At 41.5% G+C, this 23842-nt stretch overlaps 1 long non-coding RNA gene across 1 annotated transcript in view; it reads left to right on the top strand.

Annotated features, from left to right (window-relative positions):
• LOC108887594 (uncharacterized) overlaps positions 1-23842 on the top strand; it is a 26591-nt gene continuing 2749 nt past the window's right edge. The window contains exons 1-3 of the long non-coding RNA XR_001961654.2: positions 1-296; positions 2516-2633; positions 23614-23689. This is a non-coding gene — a long non-coding RNA (uncharacterized LOC108887594). The remainder of the gene's footprint in view (positions 297-2515; positions 2634-23613; positions 23690-23842) is intronic.

A 23842-nucleotide genomic window follows, 5' to 3' on the forward strand; every position in this document is an offset into this window, starting at 1 on the left:
TAAACAGGAAGTAGTATGTTGCTAGCTTGAGACCCTTGTTTTCGGACTTCATTTATTGGGCAAATTTTCACCATTGCAATTGCGCGGAATTAGCTCCAAGCGGCTCCTGTTTCGGTTTACCTGTGGATGTACAAACAACTATCAGTGAATTACTGTGACACTGAAAACTTTAAAACCTGGCGACTCTCAGGCGAGTTCTGGAGTTGGTCGGAGCGTCTTTTTTTCTAAGACTTCCAAGCGGATTTACGGACGTTTGTTCGCGATGCACGTCGAAGATAACGATATTCCCGGGAAGTGTAAGTCACGTTGAATCTAAAAATATGTGTATCGCGTCTGTGTGTTCAGATTTATTTGCGTTTTGACTATGAAGGAGTATGGTTAAGTGCGCTAAACCAACTTCCGGTTCTTTGTAGCACACCTGTATGAACCTGTAAACATGCAGCAGCTTTTAAATGGGAAAAATAGCCAGTGTAAAATAGTGTAAAATAGCCAGATTGATTTAGTAAACAAAGTTAAATTGTCCAGTAAATTATCCGGGCATGGGGGCTGCTTGAATTTATGACCCCCGGGATTTTAAAAATCCAAGCTACAGTTAATATCTAGTTAATTCTGCTCTAGGTAATGGAAGCTATAAGGACTAAATCTGCCTGTTTGTTTATTTTCACAACAAATTAATCACATAAAAATCTATAAAAAGAAATTAAAAGAGATGAGTGATTACATTTGTATTCTTGTCAGCGCAGGGAAAAACATGCATTTTGTCACCTCCGTCAAATTGCAGACAAATTGTGACATGCAGTGTTAAACAGGAGGTCGGTATTAGCCCCTGAAAAATCAGCCTGACCCTGAACCTGCTCTGTCAAAGTCATTTAAAACAACATCACACAGCTTTTAGAGCAGGAATCCAGGATTAGACAGTCACTTTTTTTTTTTGTCAGTTTCTGTTCCTGAGACAAATGTGAATTGATCTGAAAGTACAGTAAACTGAACTGAGAAATCATCTGACCTCTTCCTGTAGCTCCCTCAGCTCCTCCCCAGGTGAGCTGAGGAGGAGGAGGAGGAGGGGAAGATATCCTGAGCGCTTCGAGGACACACTATAATTCCCTCTGACAACATCTTAAATGGCTGCTGCTGATTTTTTAGCTGGTGCAGAGCATAGAAGTGTGGGGGGGGTGGTGAAAAAGGGAGGATGAAGAAGAAGAAGGTGGTGGGGAGGAGGAGGAGGAGGAGGAGGAGGAGGAGGAAGGGGGGGGTTGATGTAACCGGGCTGAAATCACAGTTTTAACATCCCAATCTGTCAGAGTATCTGAAGACAAGACATCTGACAGGCTGCGGCGCTGCAGAAGGTGTCAGAAACACCAAAAAAAGAAAACACACAGCAGCGCAGACGCTCGCACACACACATATTTACTCAGCCGTGTGCTGAACTTGCTGATTTTAGAGGTTTTACAGGATTATCTGTCCCATACTGTACAGCAGCTCTGACTTCTCTATATTTGGGGATTTGGGTAAACGTCTCCTGCTCTGATCAAATACTCTTTGAAAAACACTCCTCCTCCATGGTTTGTTTTATGTCGGTTTAAAAGAAGCTGCAGTCGTCAGTGACTTCAGTCTGTCTTTTGCCGGAGATCAATGGCACAACCTATGTCCTGCAGAAACCGTTATAATACAGTTTTTGTCATATGCTTTGCTTTTTATTTTTTGGGTTTCAACTTTTTCTTTATGCTGTGATCACACAGCGAGGGGACAGAAATATAAGACAGCAGCCTTGTCCTAAAATGTTCTCTGTTTGTTGAGAGGAATAATTTAGTTTTGTTTGCTCTTGGACTGAATTTAAGGATTATTTTTCATTATCAAACGTGAGAAAAATGGTGAAAAACACCCACTGTGGTCCCTTAAAACCACAAATAATGTTGTTTAATGTCTGTTAAGTTCTGCTTATTATCCCTTAAGACACAGAAAAGCAGAAAATGAGATGAAACCAGGGAACATTTTGCATTTTTGCTTGATATTTTGATTTTCTCAATTGTTTTGTGGCTGTACTTTGTGATGTTCCTCTATAAAACATATTCATTTGTTTACGTACATGTAAAACAATTAAACACCTTGTAATATAACGGAGTCCAGTACAACAAAAACAAAAAGTACAGCCTCAGAAATAAAGGTAAAATTGCTCGTTTTTAATGATGCCATACTCAAACAATTAAAAAAAAAATATTAAACAAACACAGTTGCAGTAAAAATGCAATAAAGAACAAAAATAGAAAACAAAATAGAATAGATAACAGTGTAGTAACAGAAAAAAGTATTTTTCTACAAGACTCTTCAGCAGATGCACAATGATACTGAAAACACACATTTACAATCAATATTTCAACAGTTACTTTGTGCCTTTTACTTTATTCATTCAAACCAGTTTCTCTGCTTGTAAAAAAAAAAACGTCAGTAACCAAACGAAACGCATGGTTAATTATTAACTTCATGCCAATTGTAACGAGTGCATTTCTCATTTCAGAGGCGAGAGTTGCTGCAGCAACAACAATAAACCGGACCGTGGAGGAGAGGATGAAGATGGAGGGCAACAAGTCAGACGCTCGTCCTGTCGACACGGCTGCAGCTGATGGACGCTGGAGGTAAGACGTGAAGTTTTGAAATTGTTTTCAGGATAAAGAGGTTAAACAGCTTTATAGTGATCCAGAGAGGCTATTTAAAGGTAAATTACAGCAGATTTACATACAGAGGTGTTGTTCTGGGCTGCAGATTGTCTGTCTGTTTCTCTGGTAACTCAGTGCATCAAGAGGTTTTCTGAAGGTTTCAAACACACCTGTTCCTTTTGTTCATGTTGTTTCGAGTGTCTCCTTCAAACTCTTCCAGTCTCGTTTTGGAGGCGACGAGCTTTGGTGCAGGGTCGGCCTCGAAGAGGGAAAACTGGATGGAGGTCAAATGCAAAAAAAATAGTGTTACTTTTGCTGCCAAGTCCTTGTATTTTTGTTGTTGTTGTTGTTGTTGTTGTTGTTGTGGGGGTTGAGGCTGTTGCGTTTGTGGCCTTGCAGAAAACAATCGTTAGACTCTAACACTTCAGAGACACCTGCTCGTTTCCTGTTTCCCACCGCCAGTCAACATCTGTTTACTTTATCCGCCACATGTTTTCCTAACCTTAACCAAGTTGTGTCTAAAAAACGGATGGCCGTAATTAATTGATGATCGATTGCTAAGAATGTTGTTGTTCATGTGGAAGTTAATCGATATGTTCGTATCGGTGAGGTCGTGTCGTGTTTTCTTGTTTTGTCGGTGCTGGCTGCGGCTCACAGCCGCCCGCGTTCAATTAAAGAAACCAGCTGACGTCTCTTCACTTGCTTGACGACGGACGTTTTGTGCAGTGTCCAATCAATGTTTTCATTTTGGATGTGACAAAGAGGTATATATTCTGTTGTTAAAAGACTAAAGCCTGGGTTATACTTGTGCATTGAATTGGCACGAAAGGTTGGTACGACTCAGTCGGTTCGTGCATCTCTCAGTGACCGGACAAACACAGAAAATTCCCTCTCCCAACTGTCTCAGTCAATTTAATGGTCATACACACCATCTTCTCCACCTCCTCTCTCTCTAATTTCAGTAAAAGTAACTGTTGTTCAACATTTATTAGCAGCTCCTTCATGATTCCCTCAAGTTTCTCTCACTGTCGATTGAAGAAACAGTGTAGGCCTCTGTGGCGAAAGCTCCTACATTGAAGTATAAACCAGGCTTCACGCTGACCTAAAGAGACACCACTCACTCAGGCATCATGGGTCCCTCTTTAACATATTTAGAGCTTTAAAATGCATTTTAAGTCAGAACAGACAGACATAATCAAGTCAGCGGAGCTGATGGATGCAGCGATTTTTATATCTGGGACAGTAAAAATGTGACGTATTGCCCCTTTTAAACAGCAGACGGGTGTGTGTTTGTCTTGGCGTGTTGAACCGCTCCCATCTGCTGCCCCGCCGAGGTTAAAACAAAAACGCTAAGAACATTATATAACATCACTGCAGCGCCACACATCTGCACGCAGATCTGCCTCCTAATGCAGGCAGCGCTGCCAGAATCGCTCTTCAAAACTCTCAGACATTACACAGGGGAGTTTGCATCTTGCTCCAAACCGACCCCGGCGGCGCGTGGGGAATGTAAAGGGAAAACACGTTACTCTAGTTAGATGTGACAGACTCAAACGGCGGCGGTGGCGGGCGTCTTTGATGACGGGGGAGTCAGGCGGTGTGTGTACGCCACTTCACGGTGTTAATATAGGTTAATGCGACGCAGAGACATAAAGGTATACAGCCGAGAATAAACATGACAGCAAGAAAGGAGGGAAACGCTGACGCACTTGTCCAAATGTGGCCCGACAAGAGGAGCAGAGCTGACAGGAGCATGCACACACATGCTTATATACACACTCAGATATGCACACACACATACAGTATACATATATATATAAATATATACACACACACACACACCGAGAGCAGCACTGAGAGAGAATCTGTGTTGGTGTAACTGTCTGTTCCTGCGACAACACTTTCATTTCAGCTCTGACCCAAATAAACCCACATGGCGGGCACTGTGTATGTGTGTGTCTGTGTGTGTGCATGTGTGTGTGTGACAAGGTTTTAGTCTATTTGTGAGGTCTCACAGCTTGAGGAAATGTTTTATTTTTAAAGGTCTGAGGTTAGAAATGAGATTTGTGTAAGATCAAGATGAGGTGTTGAGAAGTGAGATGCACTTGCAGATGTGAATAGAGGCTCAAAATGTGTGTGTGTGTGTGGGATGTGTGCATGTGCGTCGCTTAAAGGTGCACTACACCCCAATTTCACAGCCGTGCACCCTTTGTCGACGTTGATCAGGATTGTTTCAAAAGTTTCGACCCCATTGGATTCTGGTTCACTGATTTGCAGATTTGATTTGAATGGGAGCTGTATTCAGGTGAGAGAGGAAACACACACACACACATACACACTGTAAACACACACACACGCACACTGTAAGCACATGTATATAGACGCACAAACACACACACACACATAGCAGATGGTAAGTGCGATTCTGTGCTGAGTCCGGTTCCTGAAAAATAGCACAGAGGTTTGAATACGGTCTTTGTGCACCCAAGACCTCAATAGCCTCAATACAATTGTGTAACGGACCTCCTTTCACAGAGATGGAGAGGCAGAATGAGAGAAAGAGGGAGGAAGAGAAAGAGAGAGAGAGAGGGAGAGATGTGGCACAGAGCAGAAAACTGAAAAATAAGAGAAAGAGAATGGAGACGGAAAAGGAAAAAGTGGAAACTGAAATGTGTAGAAAAAGGAAAAGTAAAAGGAAGAAAGAGACAGGACGGGATGGAAAATTGGAGGATTGAGAGGTTGACAAAGAGGAGAGGAGAAAGTGGAAGAGAGGATTTTAGAGGAAACAAGTGTCTGTCAGGGGCAAAGAGAGAAAGAAGAATGGGAAGGAGAAATAAAAAGAGACAGAGGAAGAATGAAGAGTGAAATGAAGAAGCAGGGAAGCAGAGAAAAAGTATGTGGACACCAGAGAGTTTCCTCCGTTAATCTGCTCTAAACAGCCTCCACACAAGAGCAGGAACCATTTCTTTATGGGTCTGGCTTTTCTGAAAATAAAGTCCACTTGTGACCCGTCATCACTGGTTATATGGCGTTCGTGTGGACGGATTGTAGAGTCGGGAACAGATCAAAGAGTAATGATGATGATGATTTTCCTTCTTGGACTGTCACCTGATGCGTCTCAGGTGGATCAGATATCTGTCTGATATGATAAAACCAGATGGATTGAAATCTGATTCTGTTCAGATGTTGAAAAGATGTAAATGCATCTGTCTCTTAGTGACACATGTAATCGTTATTCCTCCAAAATGAAACTGCATCAGGAAGAAGTCTTATGTCACACATAATAAGCGACAGGAAAAAGCCTTTACATGAGGTGTGGATCTGTTGTTGTTTTTATCTGAAACCAAATCCGTTCAACCACTGAAAGGTCTTTGTGGGTGAAGACTGACACCCGGGACATTGGATCCTTTGGGTCCTGTGGGATGCAGGGCGGGGCCTCCATGGTTCTGTCTTGTTCTGGATCATCCCACAGACACCGGATCATATCAAGAGCTGGGGAGCATGGAGGCCAGGTCTCTTCTGAGCAGTCTTTGTGGCGGTTGGTCCTGGTCCTGTTGGGTTGCAGGGTTGGGCCTCCATGGTTCTGGTTCGTTCCACAGATGCTGGATCGATTTAGGATCTGGGGACTTTTGAGGTCAGGTCAGCACCTTGCACTCTTTGCCATTTCTGAGCAGGCTTGGTCTGTATAGTGGGTTTGTTCTGCTGAGGGAGGCCCCTACCATTGGGGAGTGCTATTGCCATGGGGAGTGTGCTTGGTCTACAACAATGTACGTCAAAGTAACATCCAGATGAATGAAGGACCCAATGTTTCTCAGTAGATGATCAACGTTATTTACTTGTGTCAGTATTAATGCTGTGACTGATCAGTGTATGAAATACAGATTTTATCTGGATATGAGACTCTTAAATTAGGCCTCAGATGAGATGACAGTATCTGTTATTTCACAAGAAAACAGCAAAATATTTTCTGTTACACACCCATCATTGTTTTCATGAGACCCCTTGACAAGATCCTATCCCAATCCTGGGAAGACACTAGTCTACAATCTAATTACAAGATGTACCATTAAGGTTTCCCTTCATTATAAACAAGAGTCTGAAAATCGTCCCAAGACAAAGACAATGCATGTCCACGCACTTCTGGCCATACTGTGTAATGGGGAGAAATAAAATCGAGAATCACAATGTACAGAAGCTGAGAAGTCACTTTGCCATGAGGAGTCAGATTTCCCTTCGAGCTCTGCAGAAGACAAAGTGTCACAGCGCGACATGTTTTAGCTGTTAAATTAACAGGTTTTTGTCTCGCCTGAGAAGGTGTTCTGAGTAGCATTTTAACATGTTTAAATCATTAACACGTTCGATTCGAAACACAGACATGGCAGGTTTGTCCCTGGATCATACAGCTGCAGAAAACACCTCAAGTACATTAAAGTTAGTAAAAGTAAAGCAGTGACTGAAAACTGAGCTCTGCATCAGGATAATACAGCCTGACCGTCGATGGTTTCCTGTTTTCTCCTGCAGTTATTTGTAGAATATGTTTATACATAAATTTATGATAATTATCAGTTTCTTAAGACTTTGAATGCCACCCTTTAACACCAGACTGCTAGCATGTATAAAAGGTCAGTCTGCCCCATGGTTAGGTTAACTTGACTAGTTAACTGTAATGATGTTTTTGTTTTGTCCGTTCAAGTCAGAAATATATCAGGAATGCCTTGAGGGAATTTTTAAAAATTTGGTGCAAATGCTCAGTTGGACTCAAGTTGGCAGAGGCAACCCAACCGTGAGGCTGTAACTCTAGTTTCACGGTTGTATAACGGTAGTTTAATTGGAGCTCTTACTCAATTTCAAAAAGTCTCCTGATTTAAACATCAGTTTAAAATATGTACAAGATTGTGTCCAATAAAAACATTGAGGTAGATTTTAACTATGACCACTGTTGTAGTCCCAACTCGAGTCTGGTTTTTTAGGACTTGTGATTTAACAAGGACTTGGAGCATTGACTGCGTTTGGACTCGGAAGTTGGAGATGAGGAGTCGGACTGTTTTTGTTGTTGTAGTAGGCTGTAATAATTTGGGTTTTAAGATATATTGTCATATGTTCACCAGCCTACATGTGGATCAGTGCTGAGACTAAATCTTGATGACTTGGATTTGGAGTCTAAACACCAGGAACTCAAAACTCACCTGAGACTTGAGGTTTTGTGACTTTGGTGGTGAACTAACCAACACTTTTACAGTTGATTAACTGTAGAAAAACTCACTATACATGGACTTGAAAACGATTGTTAGCGTAGCAACATAATTAGGTTACAAACAACCCATAATGCAACACTCTAAAAGATCACAGTTACACTGGTACTCGCCGTTTTGCACTGGAGTCTGCAGAATAAGAGAATAACGTCAAGAAAGATTTTATTTTTACATTTTACACTAAGAAGAAATAAATAAGATCTTAATTTGTTTTCAGTTTTTCTTCGTGAAATATATCATTAGATATATCATAACTGTATCAAACAGAGTATTGAACCAAATCGTGAGTTGATAGCATCATTACAAACTGGGTTGCAGGTGAATTCAGAAGTTGTAGCATTAGCAACAGCAGCTGAGGCTCATGGGTATTGCAGTATTTCAACTTTATTGATTTGATTTAGAACATTGAGGATTTTGAAAAAACTGAAGACTGAAATGGGAATACAAGATGGAGAAAACCAGTGGTTAGCCGTCAGTAAACATGCTCATACATTAGCTTACCCCTGTCAGTCACATGATCTTTGTGTTGCAGTTTCCCATTGCAGTTGGGAACAAAACGCTGCATCACAGTTGCTGAATTCATTCAGAAACTGACACAGAAAACTGACTTGAATTGCTGAATGTTTTATGAGATTTCTACAAAGCAAGAATATTTAGCTTCAGCTTGCCATTAGCAGCACACGCAGCTGAATTTTAAGCCACAGCTGATTTCTATCCCCCACATTTTTAAACACTTTTAATCACTGTAACATGGTGGATCATTTTATGGCACAAAAGAGGAAGTAGACGCCGTTCTACCAGAGCAAAGGGAGCTGAGGATTTCGGTTTGTGCTGTGTGAAGAGTGAAAATCAGATGGAAAAAGTAACTTCTAACCTGTTTGTACATTTTTAAGGAGGTAGCAACCAGCAATTGTGGGATCGAAGTGAGCAGTCACCTCCACTTTACTCTCAATTATTTCACTGATTTTTAAAGCACAAACACGTAGCAGCTTTCAGGGAAATTGTAAGCATAGAAAATAGTAACTCATTTGTCAGTTTCTGCTTTGGCAACGTGGGGGAAATATGCCAGGAAAAAAAAAAACAGCCAGTGAACTGAACTGAAATGAAAGGTTGGAGAATGAGGGCAGACTGAGAGAGAAAGATAAAGGTTATAAGAAGGGAAGAGAAGTGTGGAGGGTGTGTGAAAAAGAGCGAGTGATGAGAAAGAGACTGAGAGAACGAGGGTAGACAAAGGATGGAGGGAGAACAAAACAGAGCAGAGGGAGAGACGATGAAGCGAGACGAGAAACAAAAAGAATACTAATAGATGGAAGATGTGACTGAACAGTTTCTGGAGTTTCTGGGTGTCTGAGGTCCTGATATATCATGTGTGTTGACCTATATTGAGACTGTATATATGTGTGTGTATGCAGATGTAGATATGTGTGACAGGTTATCATCATCATGCTCATCATCCTGCTCACCGTGTCCTCGGCTGCAGAAATTAGACAGAGACAGTGATCCAGTGGAGGATGAACAGAGATGACAGCCTCTACACTTTATGAATTTAGATGACAGGAAGAAGGAAGACGAGACTGAAATAAAGTCGACACTGGCCGCTTCATCACAGCCGCCATTCAGTCGCATTCATGTTAGACTTACAAAGCTTTTGCAGACCTCTAAATGCACAGACTTTTCTTCACTGTTACAGATGCTGTTTGTAAGTTTTTGCTATCGCTACATAGCCAATGTCAGCATTAGCAGCTGTTCCCCAAAATCAACTGAAGAAGATGTTCACCGAGTTGAAAGAGTGATTTGGGGACAAAGTCTACAGTCCTTGTTTGTTGTTAAGTTAAAAGTGCTATATAAGCATTTTTCCTAATGTTACATAGCCAACATTAGCATTAACAACAGTTTTGATACTAAAAGTTGCAAGTTCAACATCAAGCTTCATTCCTTTAATCGCCAAGAGCTGTCTCCAGCAGTGTTAACCAATGCTAACTCTTGTTTTGCTTCTATTTCTATAACTTCTTTGCCGCTAATTGTGGTTTCTTGCACAGGGCAGGTGGTCGTGGTGATGCTAACAGTCACCTGCCAAGAGCTTCAGAACATTGTTGCATTTACTGTTCCGTTCATTAACTCGTTGACTAGAGGTTGAAGTACACTCTCAAGGCAGATTGAACTCACTATTGCCTCTTGAGGTATAAAGTGGTATTACAGGCCAAGACTAGCTGGTTAGCATGCTAACTACTACTTTGTCTTCAACAAAACTGTTTTCGTCACATTCTGTTCATAATATTAGTTCATTTTTAAATATTTTAAACTAAAATACTTGCACACAGCACCTTTTAAAGTACCAATATGCAGGTTCTAGAAATCATCATCAAAGAGGTCAATAGAAATCGAGCTGGTCCTAGCCTGAGGCATGAAATCACATCACTGATGCAGGAATCAGAAGCTTGTGAGTCAGCCATAGTGATGTCTTCCAGCAGGTAATGCCTACTTGAAGGAATAGTAGACCAGGAGAATGATTTCTTTAAGCTTTTAGCTGTTACTTTAGGGTTCTTCTTTACGTCATTGAGGATTCTGTGTTTTGCTTTTGGAGTGATCTTAGCTGGGCATCCTCTACAGAGCTAAATCGTCAGTTTGACTGTAGACTGATGAACATCTAAACTCTCTGAGATGAACCCTTTCCAGCTTTATGCAAATCAAACAGATGTTTTTTTGGGAGGCATGGTTCATGTCAGCAGATGCTTCCTCTGAACAGCAAACTCAACATGTTTGTGTCAAAAGTCAAAGTAGCTCTAACCCACCACTCCAATCTGGTTTCATTGACTGGCTTTTGTAGATGTCCTTAGCCTCAGGGTTCACATACTCTCTCCAACCTAGACTGTGAATGTTTGGATGAGGTTATTAGTTAAAAATAGATTGTGTTTGTTGATCATTACAACTTAAATAAAGATTTATACATACATGCACCTAGTTTTTTCGTGTCTGTATGAGTCAGATTGATTATTGACAGTTCGTTTTCAATAAAAACACCAAATATGACTCATTCTCCAGGTATTTTGCAGTGCTGAGAAACTTCTTTCTTTTACAACTTCACAAGTTGTAAATTGGAAGTTTACCACTGCAGCTTGTAATGTTGTAAATTGACCATGTTGTCATGGTCACTGAATGAAGCAGCCGGGCGGTGATAAAGGTGTCAGTCTGTAGGTCTGACTGGTCGTTCCCAGTCGGTCACTGAGATAAAAGCGTTTCTATTTAAAGCTGCGGTGTAGAAGCAGCATATGCGGGAGGTTACCTGAGGACACCCAGCCGGGGCCGTTCACTCGCTCGTGTTCAGAGACGGGTTTTTTTTTTTTCCTAAGCAGAGAATCACAGTGTGTTTGTGCGCCCATGTGTGCCTCTCCGCCTGGATTCATGCATATGTGTTCACGTGGGTGGAGAGTGTGTGTGTGTTTAGGTTTTTACCGATGCACTGACCTGAAAGGCCGAGGTGGTGAGCGGATGGTTTTTAGACTCACGCACACACACAGGAGTGACGATATATGAAAGTCTCTTCATGACCAGGTGACTCACCAGCTGAGGAGTTTGTTTATTCATTTTGTTTGTTTTTATTTATTTTTTTCATCTTTTTGTAGGGAGGGTCATATAGCCTCGGTGAGAGCACACGTGCCGGCCGGGAGTGTGTTTGTTCGCTCAAACGTGAGAGCGCTGGAGTACATGAGCCGGTGTGTACATTCAGCTGACTGCCTGGTATCCTGGGAAGACCCGTCACACAGGCCGGGTTTCCACCACATCACACACACACACACACACACACACACATACTGTGCTTTCGTCTGCGTTAGAGGAGATAAATAGATCAGCTCTGCAGCCTTGTGTGGGTCAGACTCTGTCTCCTGGTCATGTCTGCAGCACAGTTCGGATGTTTTATTCTCGGAGTGAACTGCTAAAAGCTGCATGAAGTTGCAAGTTGTTGTTTTTGTTTATGAAATATTTCATAACACAAGAGAACATTATCAGTTTTGGGCAGAATTGCTATAAATAGCCTGTTCCTGCACTGTAAAAAAAAAAACAGTATGAGTTTTTGTTTTTGTTGACGTGACAGCGCCCTCAAACAGCTGTAGACGTTAATAATCAGTAAAGTTCTCTCCACAACAACGTCTTCCAGCTCCTCCAGGGGGGATCCTAAGGCGTTCCCAGGCTAGATGAAATATAATCTCGCTCCAGCGAGTCCTGGATCCACCCCGGGGTCTCCTCCTCGTTGGACGTGCCGGAAAGCCTCCAGTGGGAGGCGTCCAGGAGGCATAAGATCAGGCAGAGGAGCAAGTTATTAGTCTTGTCCATTGAAAACAACAGAGGAATTTGGGTGATGTTATTGGAGGGCAACAAAGTCCATGTAGGGAGGAACCCTGTCTCTTAGAAATGATTTTTCTATAAAACCAAACTGCATTTACACAAACTGAAGCACAGACAGGACTCTGGATGTGAGCCTGGTCTCTGGTCTTTAGATGTCTATATTTAACCCTCAGCCAACTTAACTAAAATACTTTTTACAGTGTAGGGACATTATATTTATAGCACTTGTACCCTGATAAAGTTTTGTATGAATGAAACTAAGAGATTGACAAACCCCTCTGGTGCATCATCTTCTATATTTTCCTTTTCAACACAGTTTGTGTACATTAACTGTAAAAACAGTACGCTACAAGGATCTCTGCTTTAAGAACAAGGATTTAAAACAGGGCCAGTTGTAATACTTTTTTATTACTGACTGTTATGTCAACATCCAGGTGCTTGTGACTGAAGTTTTACCTACAGAATATACACTGCAGATGTCTAACACAGTTATTTTTTGGCCCAAACACAGATCATGATCATGTATGTGTTCATGTTTTGTCCAAACACGGACATTTAAAAAAAAACACCCCGCTGTATGTGGTGGTGGGAGGGGCTTAAAGTTGTTAATCTGTGATTGTAAAAGACAAATAAAAGCAGCAGATTAAGCCTTTAATGCAGAGCTGCAATTAAACATGTCCCATTTATAAATATAACCATGACAAATACAGAAGTGGCTAAATGAGCCAATAAAACTTTAATTATCTCTTGTCACCATGACAACAAGAGATAACGGAAAGAAAGTGGAATAACAAACTCGATTCAAATTGGGGAGATTCAGACTAATTGGAATGAGTTGGGGGACAAATAGAAGAAGTGGCATCTTGTTTTTCTGTTTTAAGGTGACCATTAGTGTTTTAAGACAGATATCAGATTATGATTCTGGTGTTTGGAGGATTCTGTAAACATGTAGCCGGAAAAACAGCTGTTGTTTCTGGGAGTTTGTTGATACGGGATGGGAACCTCAGCTCCAAAATCAGTTCCATAGAAACATCCCTGAATTAGCAAAGTCCATTTTATTGCTCATTATAAGATGATTTAATGGTTGAACCAGTTAGTAAATGAATCAACTAGTTGATTGATGGATGTTGATTTTCTTTTCAAGCAAATGCCACAAATTTTGTGATTTCAGCTTCTCCAGTGTGAGGGTTTCCCGCCTTCCTTCTGATAGTAAACTGAAAATCTTTGGGTTTTGGTTGAATAAAACAAGAAACTGATGACTCTACCCTGGGCTCTGGGAGATTTTAATGAGCATCTTCCACTACCATTTGACGGTTATCTGTCCAGCAGCTTATTACGACTCGTCAGCTTAAGTCTGACGTTACGACTTTGCTGAGACTCTCTTGAAGAAAAACAATGTTTTACGCTACTAGGTGCTAAGTTAGCCAGCTAACCTAGCTAACGCCAGCACCAGTTAGCACCCGCTGGTAAAATCAGGTACCTCTGATGTAAGATATAGGGTTTTGTAGGGTGTTTCTTGCTTTTTATATATAGTCTATGCTGTCCACATCTTCATGTTTCGGTTGTCAGTCTTTTTCTGTGCTCCCAGCTATGGCGAATAAAGCTGACCTTAGCTAGCTATCTTTTCCCAGCTAAGGTGAAAACTGAAATTTTGGGCAGCACAGAGAAGGACTGACAACCGAAACACAAAGACATGGGCACATATCAAGAAACACCCTGTAAAACACATTATCATTAACAATATTAACCTTATATCAGTGGTATCCGCTTTTTCTAGTGGATGCTAATGTTAGCTAGGTACGCTAGGTAAGCTTTCTTCATTCATCTTCTTCCGCTTTTCTCTCTCCTCAAAAGGAAAGTGGAAGAATGACACTGAAAAGTTTTTAGGACTCGGATCTGTTCAAACAACATGGGACAGAGCACGAGAGACTCCGCAAAGTTAGACCCAAAAATAATATTTTCGTCAGTCGTGACGTCACGACTTAATGAGTACATTTTATTATTAGCTGACCCCCAGCCTTAACAGCATTTTTGTTACTGTCACCTTGATGATGAAAGTCTGTGCACCTGTACTTGGTTCGTATCCAAAGGCAGAAGGAAGCGACCTCGGCAGTCGTTTAGGTTGAAGGACAATTCGGCAGATTGTTTGACAGTGAAAATGGTCATTAGCTGCCCTAAAGCGTTCTTCTTATCTGATAACTTTGACAGCGACGGAATGGCTGACAGAATCACATCATGAATCATGCGTCATAACCACTCGTCTGAGCCCTGCACACAGCTTTTTTTGCAGTGTTACATGTAAGAAATTGGTGTTTTTTCCCAGATGTTTCTCCACCGCAGAGATGTTGTGTTGTCTTGTGAATTACTGCCGTCACGCATCCGCCCAGATTTAAGATTTAAACACTTTGAACGTGCAGTGATTTGATCAGGAAGGCTGTCAGTGTTGAACGCAGCCTGTCAGGGGTCTTCTGAGGACACGACGGTCGAGCCAACCAATCTGTCAGAGCTGAGGCATCCGAGACAGGCGGCCATTAGTTCATTTAGAGGAGGGGGGGTGGGGGGCGGGGCTTTGGGCAGGCAGGCCGGATTGACACAGCAAATGTTCTCATGTTAAAGGGATTATCACAGAACAGAGGAGGGGAAGCACCACGTTCCGACATTTCATCTACTGACAAAGCAGCCTGCAGGGACTATATTTCACTGCGGCGGGACACGAACGAAGAGTAGAGTTTAAAAAGAGATTTAAAAACATGTATCCACAGAGGTCACGGCACATAAAAATTGAGCATGTAAACTTAAAAAAAAAAAAAAAGTCCAGGGAGGAGAAAACACAAAAGCTGCAGTGACGTGTCCGTGAGCCGATAGCGGTGAATTATTTATTCTCATGTTGGAGGGATTATCAGCAAACGGTGGAGGAGGAGGAGAGCCGGAGCACTCTGACAGTTAATAGAAGGCAGGAGGGTCGTATTGTGGAGGGACGAGGGAAAGAAACTCGTCGTTTGTGCCGTTTTCCCCTTATTTTCCAATTGAATAGATATAATGAGAGGTGTGATGACTGTTAGCAGGTTGCCAGCCTGCCTGTTAGCGTGAATAATGACATCTCCCATTTATCTGAGAGATATCTACTGTTTGAAGAAAAAAGACTGACAGCATAAAATTAAGAATAAATAGTTTTTTTTAAAGGACAGCAGCCAACTGGAGGCCTCAGTTGACAAGGGAGTGATGTTGTTCCAAAATGCAGCCAAGTGGTTTGGAAAAAGCTCACAAATTAAGTTAAAATTGACATAATAAAACACATAGCAGAACCTCTTCATGCATCATCAGTCATGCAGTCCCAGACATGCAATACGACTTGATGTATCACATATACAGGCGGCAGTGGAGGGAGATTTCATTACACTGTGAAGTCAACAGGTCACGGTCAACAACAGTACAGGCAGTGTATGCAACACGAGTCATCTATAGCCTGAATCTAATGTGGTCCTGCAGAGTTTGTCTGTGGTGCTTGATGAGGAGTTTATGAGGACTTCTACTTAAAACTTCTCATTGTATCTCTTCACTCTCACTGATGACCTTTTCACACTTGCTTAAAGAACAGGTTCACAGTTTTTCAAGTCAGTAAAAACAGACATAAGGTGCTCATATGAACACTGAAACAGGTTTTCTTGCTGTGATAATTCCTCCTCTTTGTACTGTCTAGTAAAAGATTGATTCTTAGTGCAATTGCAGTGTAAATGATGTGGGGGAGTGGATATCTTCCAAAATGAAAGGGGCTATTTATGTTTTCTCTTCAGCTGAATGTGGTTTCTTGCTGAATGGTCATTCGCCAAGACCTTCAGCCATTGTTGCATTTACAATACAAGAAGCTAGAATACAATCTCTGAGCAGAGCTACATTGAGTCGATATCAGAGAGTTAGCTAGCTGGTTTATTATGCTAACTTCAGTAGAAGAAAAGAAGTGATAGAACTACAAGCAAAACTTTGCTGTTGGTTGGAGACAACTCTTGCCAAGTAAAGGGATGAAGTTTAATGCAAAACTTGCAACATTTCTCCTAGACTGGTAAGTAAACAGCTGCTAATGCTAATGTTGGCTATGTAGTGATAAAAAAACATACATTTAGCATCTTTAAAGTCTTTTGACAGAAATTCCCTCTTTGTTTTCACAGACATTGTGGAGGAAAGAGGGATTTTCATTCAAAGAAAACTTATTTTGAAAGTTACTCACTTGATATTTCTAACACAGACTGGCAAAGCCTCATATTAAAGGTGCTATATGTAAGGTTTTGCTATTGCTACATAGCCAACATTAGCATTAACAGCTGTGTACTTACCAAGAGCTTCGTTGCATTTACAAAACAGGACGGTTGAATATGTCCTCTGGGTGGCGCTACTTCTTCAGGACAGTCTTGGCACTACAGTGAGTCACTATTGCAAAGTGGTATAACGAGACAGGACAGGCTGGGGACAGCTGGGCAGCACGCTAACTTAAGTAGAAGAACTGATAGAAATAGAATTACACAGCTGGAGACAGCTCTTGGCAAGTAAAAGAATGAGTTATGATGTTGAATTCACAACATTTAGCACCAAAACGTCTGTTTTGATGCTAACGTTGACTATGTAGCGATAGCAAAAACTTGCACATAGCACTTGAAACTTCGCACCAAAAAAGGACTGTACAGTTTCCCCCAATAACCTATATTGAAAATACATTAAAGGATAATTCCAGCATATTTCAACCTGGTGTATTTCCCATAAATGGCAATTGCGGTGCTATGGGTGGGCGTGCTAACTGACATACTTGTGTTTATTGCTGGTGGCTCACATAGATGTTTGGTTAAAACCAGCTTTGGTCTTTTCTTCAGTCGATAATTTCTTGTTGTTACATCTGCTAGAATTACTATCATCAACAGGTCTCTGCAGTAAAGGTTTCCCTCCTCAGTCGCTTGTGGAGAGCAGTGACTGGTTTCCTGAGATACGTTGTTTTTCAGGTCAGTCCTTATCGCCTTTCCGCCTGTTTGATTCAGCTCCTCGTCTGTTTACTCCAGTTCGGATGAATGCGGTCGACCATCAAAGTGAAACGACTCGTCCTCATTAATAGTACACGGTGTAATCCACCGTTGCATTCAGCTTTTTGAGTTTCCTGAGAAGACAGTGTAACAGCAGTGACAGTCGGCCTCACACATGTAAACAAACCGGAGTGTGTGGATGAATATGCAGGGTGATTAGTCTGTGTTTACTTTCAGTCAGACTCGGAGACATGTGTTGGAAATGATTCATGTAAAAATCAGGTTTTCTAAGAAAGCTGTAGGAGGCTCACGCTGGTCGTCCTGATGTACGGCGTTTTGGAGGAGTTTCCTGAATCTCAACAGTGGAGGTCTCTTAGGGAGTTTTCACATATCCTTTTTAAACAAACCAAACTCAATCAGTTCTCGCTCTGGTCCACCTCAGCAGTAGTTCTAGAGTTCTCAGACCTTTACTGCTTTGGATTAGTAGCTTTCACTTTTATCTTGTTCCAGGTTAAAGCTACCCATAATCCAAAGCATTAGAGTGTTCACTTTGAAGTGTGAAAATACCCTTAATGTCCAGTGTGAACAGGAGGAATGATCACAGCAAACAAATCCAGTTTCAGTGGTTGTAAGACAGTCTTGAAAATGTCCTTAAAGGATCAAGATTTCAGTTTTTCTGGTAGCTTGGGGGGCAGGACAGTAACATCAGTTGGTCATGGTCCACAATCCTTATGATTCCTTAGAGAAATAAAACTCTTAAATCACCAATCTACAAAAAAAAACATGTCAAAAGTCAACCACTGCCAGTAACCACCTTTATCTTGCTTTCTACTGTTTGTTTAGGATGAAATCTTAACACCAAAGAATCAGTCATAATATGGGTAAATCTCCAATCAACTGTGGTTCCTGTGGAACCTTGGTTCTATCCCATGAGCAAGTGCATGGTTCCACCAGTTTTGGGTTGAACCACTGAAATTAAAGATGTGTCAATAACAGATTGATTACCTGCAGATATTTGTAGGCAGACCTCTGCACAAGCTGCCTTCACCATCCTTTCTTTCCAGCCTGTAGAATATGACCCACTCTGGGAACCGACTTTTCAGGTCCTGAACCAATGCTCAGAATGGCTCAAATTTAGAGAAGCGCAATGGGTTATGAAGGAATTCCTACTCACCAGAGAATGGACGTTTCTTCTAGCCTCATTGTCAGGACAACCTTTTTAGCTCAGTTAATAATAAGATCTTTAGTCTGGAGACACGACGTTAGAAGCATGAAAGCACTAAACAGACATCACTTTAATCCACACCGGCCTCATTCGACGAAGAAATATCAGAAATATCAACAAAACTTGTCTGTTCAATGGACAAATGGGTTTTGTGAGAAGTTTTCAGGAAGATAATGGCTGATATTTTCATTTATTCTTTCTTCCCCGTTTACTGAAGTGTTACAGTATTATGCTCACGTGACACTTGTTTTTAACCCATAGAAATGTAGATTTGTGTAATTTGAGTGGCTGGATTTCAGAAAATAGTTTGGTGCTGCAGAACAACTGTGTGTTTATTACAAGATAGATTAGTTTTTGTTGCCGACAGTGAGTCCTGAGCTTTAAAAATGTATGATTTTCCTGCAATGAACTAGATTTTACACCTAGTTTTTGTGGTGTTACATCAGATAATATAATATTTTTCATTCATTTTATATCAATAATGGTAGATTATTGTGAATATTAGAAGATATAACAGCAGTATCACAGAGTGAAGCCTCCAAAATGCCCATATGGTTGAATCAACACCTTTCTAAAACAGCTTCAACACAAAAATGACCTTTTATGACCTTTGTAAAGAGGGAGGATTTATTGCACTTCATCTTTTTTTTAGGTTTTCTATATAAACATTTTCCTACCGAGTTCTCAAGAGACCTTGCTGTGTTTGTGGCACTAAATAAGAACTTTATAGAGACTTCTTGTGTTTAAATTTACTTTTTATTTTCTTTTACACCCTATTAACATTCCTATGGGAATAACATGCCTGTATTTTCTATGTTTTTGGTGCTGTATACACCTGTAAGGACCTATAGCGTGCCAGCTCGCAGCAACCTCTTCGTTTCCTGTCTATAATGCTCCTATAATATCGACCTGACAGTTGCAGATTCTAAGTCCACCTCTCTTTTCTTCATAATGGAAATGAATGAACGCCTGAATGACTGAACAGCTGCTTATAAAAAGCTATGCGTTGGTGCTGCAGTTAGGTTTGCGTGCAGCCAGTCATCCAGTCGGCCGGCGTTTGGATATGTAGGCCGACGCAGTGAGCAGGCAGGGACCGCGGGCACAAGCTGCAGATGCATGGGGAGGGAGGGGAGGGAGGTAGAGGGGGTGAGGGAGGGGTGTGAGGAGGGATATAGGAAGAGGGAGAGAGCGTGAGAGAAGAGAGAGAGGGGAGGGTATAGGAAGAAAAAGAAAGGGGAGGGATGGGGTGAAGAGAGGAGAGCTGTCCTCAGAATGACCCACACCAGCACCAGACAGCCTCAGCCTCCTCCTCCCTCCTCCCTCCTCCCCCACTTCTCCCCCTTTCTCTCTCCCTCTATATCTCCCCATGCTCGCTCGCTCTTTGCTGCGTAATCGGCTGAAAAAAAGAGAAAGAAAAAAAAACGAGAAAAGCACAGCCGGGACGTCTGCACTCTTAAAAATCCTCTCATGAAAAGGTTCAGTGAGGAACCCACAGAGTTCAGTCCCCTAAAATCAGAGAAGGGTTATTATTAATATTAGATTAGTCCAGAAAAGTAGAAGTTTTCTTTATTATTGTTGTTTTTATTTGACTTATTCTGAAACCTGAGCAGGAATTTCAGCAGCTGTTATTTTCATATTCCCCCATCATGTTTAAACAGCGGGTTACAGATGTTAATAGCTGTTAACCAAACCAGACTCTGTATATTTAGATATTAAATATGAAATGCCTTGATAGCTTTAAGTCCTTAAGACATGATACACATATTTTTACATGCAGAAAAGCCCATACTTCCCAAGGATGTCATTTTCTCTGATGTCCTTTGAGAATAAATGCTCATAAATCAGCTTAGAAATCTCAAGAAATAAGACGCTCTTTTTAACTGCAGAACTTGCTTGAGAATTATCATATTTGAAAGTTTTCTTCTGCCTCAAAATAATCCAGTGATAGCTGTATGTATATTTATGGACACACTGCAAACAGGAGCTGCCAAAAACTAATTCGGCTGACTTTTTACGTCTGTGTGCCAAAATATGCAGCGCAGATTTCTCGATTTGTCTGAGGAGGAGCCTTGAGTGGCAGACATTGCATGGTGAATAAATGGTGATGCGTTCACTTACTCTTAAATGTACTGAAGTGCATTTCAATGATAAGACTGTGAAAGGCTGGTAACAAATCTCAGGAATAAACTGAATCAAATGAATCAAATTAGCAAAACGATTCCTTATTTGCATCTCCTTTAAAACGGTTAGCTCTCGGCCTCTTACCAGAGTCGTAACTCAGTCAAATCTGAACACACAGACGTGATACACATATTTTTAGATGCAGCAGAACCCACGCTTCTTAAGAATATCAGCATTTCTGATGTCCTTTGAGAATAAATGTTCAAGATTCTGCTTAGATATCACAGAAAAAAGACGCTCCTTATAACTGCAGAACTTGCTTGAGAATGATCAAGTTTTCTTCAGAACATAAGTAGTCTAGTGATAGCTGTATGTATGGACGCACTGCAAACAGGAGCTGCTAAAAGCTAATTCGGCTAACTTTTAATGTGTGCCAAAATGTGCAGCGCAGATTTCCTGATTTTTGTCTGAGCAGCAACCGAGAGGATCAGGGTTTTAAATGCTTATAATAAACAAGTCCAAAGGTCCTGTAATGATCTCTGTAAGAAATAGAGTTCTTTATTGAACCATTTTAGGGCAGAGAGGATCAATAAATAATCAATAAATAACAAAGGACCTTAAAAGGTTGAATAGAGAGCCTGTTGTTTCAAGAGTGTGCTATCAAGATGGAGAGTGTGTGTTTTTTGGAGTGTGTGAAGGTTTAAAGACGAGATTTAGTTCTCAGTGGCCGGCCATATAGACTCAAACACACACACACACACACACACACACACACTGACAGACACACAAACACACACACACACACATACACACACACACACACTTGTACACATGTGTGCGTGAGTGTTGTCAGTGTGTGTTGGTAGAAGTAGGTCAGTAGTGAAAGGGTTCTCGGTTATCCTCACATGGCCTCTGTTCGGCCCGTCACACCACTCGTGTCGACTCTAATTTTCTCTTCCTCATCCCTCCCCCTCTTTTCCTCCCCCCCACTCCTCCTCCCTCTTTTCTCCTCCCCCTCCTCCTCCTCCTTCATCCCTTTCTCTCTGCTCTGATTAGGGAAAGGGAGCAGGTCCCACCCCTGGTTCAGACGGGTCTTGTGCAGGTTAACTCTTCGGTCGCCGCCTCTTCTTTTCCCCTCCCTCCTCCTCCTCCTCCTCCTTCTTCTTCTCCTTCTCCTCCTTTTTTCGCCTAAAAACAGTCAACTTTTATCTCCTGCGAGGCTGGCGGTTTGCTTGTGTTTTCACAGAGGCCCCTGCCAGACCATTTGCGGCATGTAACTGGTGTTTTCGAGGGAGACCCGACGCCACAAAATGGGGCAGAGCTCGGTGTTGTGAAGAAGGACATGAATCAACCCTTTTCCTCTAATGTTTCATTCAAAAACAGGAGGTGAAAAAAAGCAGAGAAATTAGCGAAGGAGGGGGAAAAACTCAGAGTTCCACTCGGTTTCCAGCCAGTGAACTTCCAGGAAGGCTGGCTAATGCCCAGATCTGTGAACAAATGGTGTATTACCTAACCCCGGCCAGCTTTACATGATTTACAGTAGAGTCAGAGGAGGCGGGTGTTTGAGCTCACACTGCCATCTGCTGGAGATAGAGGCAGGAAGAAGAAGACAGACCCCTTCTTCCCACCACACAGACGTGTCAAAACGCCCCAACATGGCTCCCGAAAATGTCTCTGGCAACCTCATGGGCAAAATCACCCCAAACCAGGCCTCAGTTTACCGCAGAAAAAGTGCCGAAGTCAGTAAAAGGCAAAGCTCGGCATCTTTAAAGTGACAGGTGAGAAGGTGGACTGAGGTATGCAAAGGCAGCGGTTCAGGACTGGTTGAGAACAGTATGTTCCCTGGACTGGTTAGACTGGTTTCTATGGTGCTGCTGGTTTCTATGGCGTTTCACCAGGTGCACTTGGCGACGGCGCTGAATATCTTGAATGATTCAGGCGGGTCATCAAGGACGGGGGAAAAAAAATAAAATAAATAGTGTCTCAGTGTGGGAATCAAGGCTGAAAAGAAACAAAGCTGCCGATGCTGATGTTGTTGTTGTTGTTTACGGAGGAGGAATAAACAATAAACAGCACGAGAGAGAAAAGACACGACAGGGATTTAGAGAAAAGGTGAAGATTTCTGTTTTGTGTCCAAACAAAAGCTTTAAAGCGAGACGTTTATGAGACGTGACGCAGCTGATTTCAGCTTCCAATATCAATATTTACAAACAACTCGCAGAGCAGAGGTTAAAAACAGTTTACAGAGCAAAAGTCTCTTCAGCTGTGGTTTGAAACGAATTTCAAGCAAATTCTTTCACTTAAAAACATCATCGGAGAAATAACAACATAAAAAGACCTGGAGACGAGAGGAAAAAGGGAATCTGAAGATATTTTTAATTTTTAATAAAAGTATTAATTGTGCAGTAAAAACTGCAATAATTTGTTAAAAAATCTCAAATCTAAGTGGCGCAAATCTGCACCAGAGTGAAAGTGTTTAGTCTCAGTCGTCCTCTGAATCACACTTTTTTTTTCAGCTTTTCTGATTCTGAAGAACTTGTTCAACATCTTTAAACACTAAAATCCAGCAGTTTTCTCGAGCTGTCAACAGTTTTCAGAGAAACAGAGCAGAGTAAATGTTCACACTGAAGTCTGTGGATTATTTTTTTAATGGTCGTCTGATCTCGGAACAGAAAGTAAAAGCAGAGGTTGTTTTTTCTTGTTATTTGGATGAACTGAGCCTTTAAATTTAAATCCTAACTTATGTAGTTTCATGTTTTATAATGACTTTTCCTCCCTTTTCATTGTTTTTGTTGTGAGGATCTTCAGGTGCATGTCTGAGCTCGTTTCTGTTTCAGTGCAGCTTCAGGTTTTTCAGCTGAAAATGTGTCAATTAAAAGCAGAAGAGAGCAGACAGGACCTGATTTGATTGATCAGTGATCGGCTGATCAGTGATACTGTCTCTCCTGCTCCTGACAGCCTGACACTGCACATCTACTCTGTGTTAAAACTCTGTTCTGTTTCTCTTTCAGACGAGGACAGAGACACTGAAACCTGCGTCCAGAACCGGAGTTTCAGGTGAACTGGACCTGAGCTCGTCTCTGTCAGGTAATTACACAAAAGCATGTGGGCTCTATGAGCAAATGTCAAAACCAGTGCTGAGTTATTGATTAAATGTTTTGATAGTAGTGCAGCGAGTAGAGTGTAGAGTATAAAGTTCAGTATTTCTCTCTATAGTGTGGTGAAGTTTAGATCAGTTAA

This window comes from Lates calcarifer, linkage group LG3 (genome assembly GCF_001640805.2).
Source record: "Lates calcarifer isolate ASB-BC8 linkage group LG3, TLL_Latcal_v3, whole genome shotgun sequence".
In the NCBI taxonomy this organism is placed as follows: domain Eukaryota; kingdom Metazoa; phylum Chordata; class Actinopteri; family Centropomidae; genus Lates; species Lates calcarifer.